Raw genomic sequence first — 7,867 nt, 5'->3', positions numbered from 1 at the left:
AGCCATAATAAGAAGTAGAGAGAAAGAAATAGAAGAAGGAGAAAAATGTACACGATACTTTTTTAAGAAAATAATAAGGAAAAGAGGTCTTTTAACCAAACTGAAAAATAAAGAAGGAAACTACACAAGTAACACACAGGAAGTTAAAGAAACCGTGGAAAATTACTATAAAACATTGTACAAAGAAAAAGAAATAGATGAAAAGGTTACTGAACAGGTTTTAGAATCCATTTTAAACAGTTTTAAAGATAGTGTGCTTTTAGAACAGGATTTTACCCTTTTAGAGTTAGATAAGGCTTTAAAACATTTTAAGAAGGGGAAGTCCCCTGGCCAAGACGGACTTCCCCTTGAGTTTTATCTGACTTTTAAGGATCTTATTGCACACGACATTCTAACTGTTTTTAACGAATTTGAAGGACTTGACCTGTTACCAGACTCTTTTAGAGTAGGGATAGTGACTCTAATACACAAAAAAGACGAAAAGACTGACCTGAAAAATTGGAGACCTGTGACTCTTTTAAACGTAGACTGCAAACTTTTTAGTAAACTTTTTAGCTAGTCGTTTATCTTTGGTTTTAGGGGAGGTGATCCACCCGGATCAAGGCTGCGCCATTCCGGGGAGGAAGATCACCGACAGCCTCGTACTGATCAGAGACACCATCTGTTACGTGAGAGACAGAAACATTCGACTAATAGTCCTAAATTTAGACTTTGAGAAGGCATTTGATCGGGTCTCGCACCAGTACCTTTTTAAGGTACTGCAAAAAGTGGGATTTCCTGATAGGTTTATAGCGTGGGTGGGACTGCTATACCGGGGCATCACAAGCAGAATCCTTGTTAATGGGGAGCTTACCAAAGCAGTGGATATATGCTGCGGTGTCCGTCAGGGTTGTCCGTTATCTGCCCTCCTCTATGTCATCTGCGTAGAACCACTGGCGCAGATCTTGAGAAGGGACAAATGGATCAACGGGGTGGCAATTCCGGGAGGTAGGGGCTCTTTTATTAAGTGCCTTTTATATATGGACGATTTTAACATTGTTTGCACTGACCTTTTATCTGTCAACAGGACGCTAGACTTGACTGACTGGTTTGGGCGGGCCTCTGCTGCCAAACTCAACACAGTCTCACCCCTTTGCGTCAAACGGTTGACGCTTGGTCAAGGCCCCTTACGTCAATATACTGACGTGGAGGGGGTACCCTCGAGGTCGTTTCTCGACGAATAGGGCCACTCATAGACTTGAATGCAAATCCCTCATCCTCGGATTTTGACGCAGGGGGGCGGGACCGGTTCTCCCTCGACGTTGCTCCATAACGCAAAGGGCCACTCATAGACTTGAATGCGAATCCCTCATCCTCGGATTTTGACGCAGGGGGGCGGGACCGTTTCTCCCTCGACGTTGCTCCAGAACGCAAAGGGCCACTCATAGACTTGAATGCAAATCCCTTATCGTCGGAATCTGAGGAAGTGGGATAGGAGTCTGTATTTTTTTTTTTTTTTTTTTGTGTAGTTGGGTTTTGTATCTGCAACTCAAAACAGTTGGGTGTCATAAATAAAACATAAATTAAATCATAAATTAGCTATCCTACTGCAGACATGTTTTGGGGGCTATTTTGGCCAAGTAGGTTAATGTTGAATTCTGCGATTAATGCAAATCACCGTTTCCTTCACTAGGACTGCTATTTATGCTGATTCCTTTCTGTTTTTGAGCAAGCCAAGCGTATAAAGACTGTCTTTTTCACCGTGAACGTATTTTTGGCCTGTGCGACGCGTGACGTCATGGGCGTCGCACCCGTGGGGGATGGGGGTGTTTCGACACCCCCACTTTTATAGCAAAAGAATTTCATCCCCCCCACATTTTCCAATGATAAACCCGTGTGCCCACCCCTCGCTGTGCACCAGCATACAAAAATGGAGCGCACCTCAGCCTCAGCCTCAGCCTCCTTACGCTGCATGAAAAGGCAGTGGTCGAATTGAACGGGCATTCACCCAATCACAGACCGCTGTCCGCGACCCGGCCGCCGGCCCGGGAAATTTGAAGTCACAGAGACGGACTTTGGTTACGTGCCAGTCGGAGCTTCTGTCACTCACCGGTGACTGAAAGTGAACAATATTGAAAAGAGACGAGAAAGAAGGGGGAGGCAGAGATGCTAAAAAGGAAGAGGCATCTTTTTCAACTCAAGTTTGTACCGGTGAGTGAATGCAGAGGAAACCGGCTCTACGCCCCCTCAAATCAACACCATCTCTGTCAGCGGAGGTAAAAAAAAAAAAATGCTCTCATTGCTTTGGGCAGTGATCAGCTCCGGTGACCGCGGCGCTGACTGTTTATCCCCGTATTAATTAAAACCAGACGCGACCCGACACACGGACCAGCGCGGTCCAACTTTTAATTCTCGGTCCGGACTCTGAACCCGCGCGTGTGATTGGGTTGGTTGGACACACGTCAATCGCTCTGGTCGGACCTCACCGCTGACAACATGTGTGCGCGCGCGCCTGTTTGTTTGTGTGAGAGAGAGAATCAACACATTACCCCCCCCACACACACACACACACACACACTCTCTTTGAGAGCAGACAGGAAAGACAGCAGTGTTTTTCAACCTTGGGATCAGGACCCCATGTGGGGTCGCCTGGAACTCAGATGGGGTCGCCTTAAATGTCTAGTAATTGAAAAAAAGAAATTACTGATAAAAATATTTTTTAAACTAATTATCATATATATATAAAAATATTATTAAAAAATATGATTAAAAACACCACACACAATCCTAAACAACTGTAAGAGAGAGAGAGATTTTTTGAAGTAGCCTAATGATAGTTCATTTGTTTATATTCTGTCTGTTCAGCAGGTGGTGGAGGGATTCATAATGGATTAGAATTAGAAGTGTATCTTTAAAAAAATGGATTTTTACACCTATTTTGAATTTTACTCGAACACAAATACAAATAGAAATACTTCCCCCCCCTCAACAAATAGCCTACAAATTACGGATGCTTTGCACACCCCTAATTGCTAGTATTAGTGCATACTACTATTGATTGAGAATCACATATAAGACCCAAATGACACGTTAAATAGCCTAATAGGCCTACTGATAGCAATATACAGCACTTAAACGCAATTTTTACTTGGTTGGCTGGTAAATTATCTGCCTGGCTGGTAGAAAAAATTCACTTACCAGCCTGAAAAAGTTAGTTTTGGACCCTGATTGGAAGCTTACTCTTTTGGCGATCTAAGGTGGGCTCAGGTCAATTATATCTTTTCGAGAGAGTTTTCAATCCAGCCATGAAGTGCAGAGTTTTTTTCAGGAACATCGTAGCATAGGTAAATCCACCGTGATAACTACGTGATAGTGATTAAAAATTGCATTTTGTGATTCAAATTGAAATTCAATTTCCGTTCTTTGGAACACCCCCACATTTAAAATCACTGCTCCACCCCTGCGTGACGTCACTGTGTGCGTCGCGACGCACTGATATGGACGCACCAGATTCAGTTCCCCGCGCGATTCACTGGTAAGTACAGCACAGTCTACTACCAAGAGAAATAATAAGCATTAACACCTCCAAATCTATCAAGTTGTTGGCAGAAAAAACATGTTCTTGTATTTGCCCATTTCGGACCACACTGAATATGACTGACATAATACGAAGAGTCTGGTTTGCCACTCGAAGCTCTCTCTTTCTCTCCACCCGCGTGCGCGCGCACACACACACACACACGCACGCACGGACACACATACACACACACACACAGACACACGCACGCACGGACACACATACACACACACACACAGACACACGCACGCACGGACACACACACACACTTCGTGAGAGAGACTTCATGTAGTTAAATGTTTGGCAAGGCAATAGCTTTGTTTTGTTGTGTTGTGTGTTGCATGCTGAACAAAAGCTGAGGTTATGCATAGTATTGTAGTATAATATGTAGTTGTGTGATCTATTCAGATTTGATTTGTTTTTCTCTGCAGGTTCCTTATCCCTATCTCCAATCCAAGTGTAGGCCTACAGGTTGGGATCAAATAATAATAATAATAATAATAATAATAATAATAAATTTATTTATAGAGCACTTTCCATCAAAGTGCTTTACAGAGGTTAAAAACGACAAAAAGCACAAGCAAATACATAAAAGATAAACAATTTCAATGTAAAAGATAAAATACAATTAAAAAAAGATAGATAAATAAAAACAATGTAAACAAACAATTTTAAGAATTATAGACAATAGAGAAAAGATGTGTTTTCAGTTTAGATTTAAAAATGTCAAGTGAGTGTGCCTGTCTAATATCCTGAGGAAGATTGTTCCATAGCTTTGGTGCACGGAAGGAGAAGGCCCGCTCACCAAGGCTTTTCTTCTTCACCTTTGGGACACTAAGAAGCCCAGTCCCCTGTGAGCGTAAGGAGCATGCTGGCTCATAGAGGTCAACCTGATCCGTCAAATAAGCTGGTGCGAGACCATTCACTATTTTGTAGGTGAGCAACAGCACCTTAAAATCAGCTCTGGCCTGCACTGGGAGCCAGTGAAGGGAGGCCAGCACAGGACTGATATGATCATATCTAGATGCGCCGGTCAAAATGCGTGCTGCTGTATTTTGTACCATCTGCAGGGTTCAAAAACACTTCTTTGGCAACCCTGACAGAAGAACATTACAGTAGTCCAGCCTGGATGTTACAAAGGCATGTAAGAGGACCTCAGCATCTTTAAACGACAGGATAGAGCGAATCTTTGCAATCCTTCTCAAATGAAAAAAGGCAACACGCGCTACTTCCTTAACATGCAATTCAAATGAGAGAGAATGATCAAAAAGGACACCAAGGTTTTTTACCCTGTCCTTACTACAAATAACATAATCATCAAGAGAAAGGGAGAGCTGATCAAGCTGATGATTAGATGTAGATGGTCCAATAAGAATCAATTCAGTTTTTGAGGAGTTTAGTGATAAGAAATTAGCTGACAACCAACCCCTTACGGCAGCCAAGCAGGTGTTTAGCTTGTTTACATCAGCTCCATTTACAGTTGTCACAGGCAGGAAAATTTGTAGATCATCAGCATAAAAATGAAATGATACGTAAAAGAACGTAAAATCTGACCCAATGGTGTCAAATACAGAGAAAATAATAGTGGGCCTAACACAGAACCCTGAGGGAGTCCATGTGTAACAGGAAAAGACTTTGAGAATTTATTGTTATAGGCAACACATTGAGATCTACCTGTCAGGTAGGAGCCCAACCACTTGAGCACCTGACCCGAAATACCAAAATGGGTTTTAAGCCTATCCAGAAGTATGCTATGATCCACTGTGTCAAATGCCGAGCTCAGGTCCAATAACACCAGAACAGAAGTTAAATTTGAGTCAGCGGCCAATAATAAGTCATTTGTCACCTTAGTAAGTGCTGTTTCAGTGGAGTGATTAACCCGAAAAGCAGACTGCAAAGGCTCAAATAAATCATTAAGTGACAGGTATTTCATGAGTTGAGCTGAGACAATTTTCTCAAGAATTTTAGATAAAAAAGACAGGTTAGACACAGGTCTATAGTTTGCCACAGAGTTTGGGTCAAGATTTGGTTTCTTAAGCAGAGGTTTAACCACAGCAGCTTTAAAACAAACTGGAAAAATTCCAGTGGAAAGAGATACATTCATTATAGTTAAAACATAAGAACCCAAAGTTGACCATAACTCTTTAACTACCCATGCTGGTAGGGGGTCCAATGAGCACGTTGTACAAGTTGCGGCCATGACTACCTTGGTCAAGTCGGCCAAGGAGGTGAGCTCAAAAATAGAAAAAGCCTGTCCTTCAGAAATGGGAGAGGTGGTAGCAACACAAGAGTCATTTGCAGAAGACTGAGGTATCTTATTTCTAATGTTGTAATACACATACATTTGTTTGTTGGTTTTGTTTTGTCACTAAATCATGGATATAATATTATATACTTGGTTGTTGCACCAAATGAAATACGCCTAAATATGCATTTGGCATTAATTCTAAAAGTTAGGTTTTGTGAGGAATGCCTGTATTTTTAAAATGGTTTATGACAGTGGGAAAACAAACAGCTCACTTTATGGCACCTTTAGGTTTTGCGTGTTTTCTGCATCTAAATGACTTGACCAGCTAGCAAACATCCAGAGCTACTACTGTACTACCTTTTTATAATCTTAGAATTCTGTTAAGCATAACTTACTTCTTTCTGACATATGCTAACATGCTGACTAGCCATGTCTTCCTTGTTCATATTGTAAGTATGTTTAGATCCCTGTATTCTATATTGTGTCCATTTCAGAATGACAAGACCCAAATTCCTGCCAGGTGCCAGGTGCCAGGTGCCTCAGCAGGCCAACAGGAAAACCTGTGGGTCCTGTTTTGCAGCTCTGCCGGGCAAAAAGGAAAAGAAAAAAAATATTCCAGATGACTGGGCCCCGAGGGTCATCCAGAATAGAAATGTGTCACGGGTGGTGGCCTCTGCCCAAATAGCGGTGAGTAAATACTCATGCTACACTTATTGTGGCAATCATTGTGGCAATCAATATTAATCTCCAAAGTACATTAAGTATTTACATAAAATGCACAACCATCTGACTGTCAAGGGTATTCTTTCCATCAGTCCAGAAAAATCAATTTCTCCCCCTTTTAAAAGTAAGCCCACCATATTTCCTGTGTCTCTGAATGTATGTCTGCAAACAAATATCTGGAATACACATGCTTGAATTTAAAGATAATTGTGGAAACTTTTATTGAGTGCAGTGTCTGTTGACAGACAGAAGGCATAGCACCCATGCTGTGTATTGTGTCACTCACCACCCACACCAACCCACACCATACATCCATATTAAATTGCTTCACACATGACCATCAAGTGATAATACATAATACGAAATGATTTCATTTTATGCAGGCATGCTTATGGGCATGCATGTGTGTCCATAAGTAGGCAACATTCCAGACTACACATGAGATAATCTTTAAAAAAAAACTTCTGTAACAGCAGGAACTATGAATCAAGTACTACTTTAAGAAATCAAGATTTTTATGCAGACAGGAAGTTATTGTTCAAAGTTGATGTCGAGTGGACACCATCTTCATTACAATCACTACGTCTGATAAATTATTTTACAACAAAATTGAGCACCGGTAGTTGAAATGTAAGAAATCTTCATGAATGAATATTTCTCTGTATATATTTTATATGTCATTAATAACTTGGTTGACATTTGTTGAAAATGTTGAAAACTTTATGTGTGTGTATGTTTTCTTTGCCAGCTTGGGTCTTTAAATAGTAGATGGACTGCCACATCTGGAGCAATGTAGTAACATAATGTATTGGAAAAGTGCTAATTAATTTGTTTAATTTCAGGTCCGAAAACTCTCAGCCTTGGGCTGTATGCCAATATTGTTTCTTAGCAGGAAACATAAAGGCACAGGCAAGTTTGAGGCAGATGTGTATACACAGGCAGATGTGTATACACATCTGCCTCCAACACAGTCAAATAAAGAATTGCTGTCCAGCATGAAGATGGCGTATACCTTTCTGATCCAACAAGATGGTAAGATACGTTTTTTGCAGAGTTCATTCTTGTTTTCCGCTGATTTTGATTGATTGATTCTGACAATGTGGATATACTTTTATTTGCTAACTTCATGGCAGATGTGCCCCAGTCCCAGCACCAGGCCCAGCCAGAGCAAGACCAACACCCTCCCCAAGACCAACACCCTTACCGAAGTAAGTGTTTTTTTTGTAAATCTGTTACATGTTTTGTAATCTGTGCAAAATACAAAACAGGTTAGACATGGAAGATTTGGAATATTTATTTCTTAAAGGGGACCTATTATGCTCCATTTTGCACCAACTAAA

The sequence above is a fragment of the Trachurus japonicus genome, chromosome 22 (assembly GCF_045865225.1).
Source record: "Trachurus japonicus isolate A0001 chromosome 22, Traja_1.0".
NCBI classification, from domain to species: Eukaryota; Metazoa; Chordata; class Actinopteri; order Carangiformes; family Carangidae; genus Trachurus; species Trachurus japonicus.
This window is presented reverse-complemented; position numbering follows the sequence as displayed.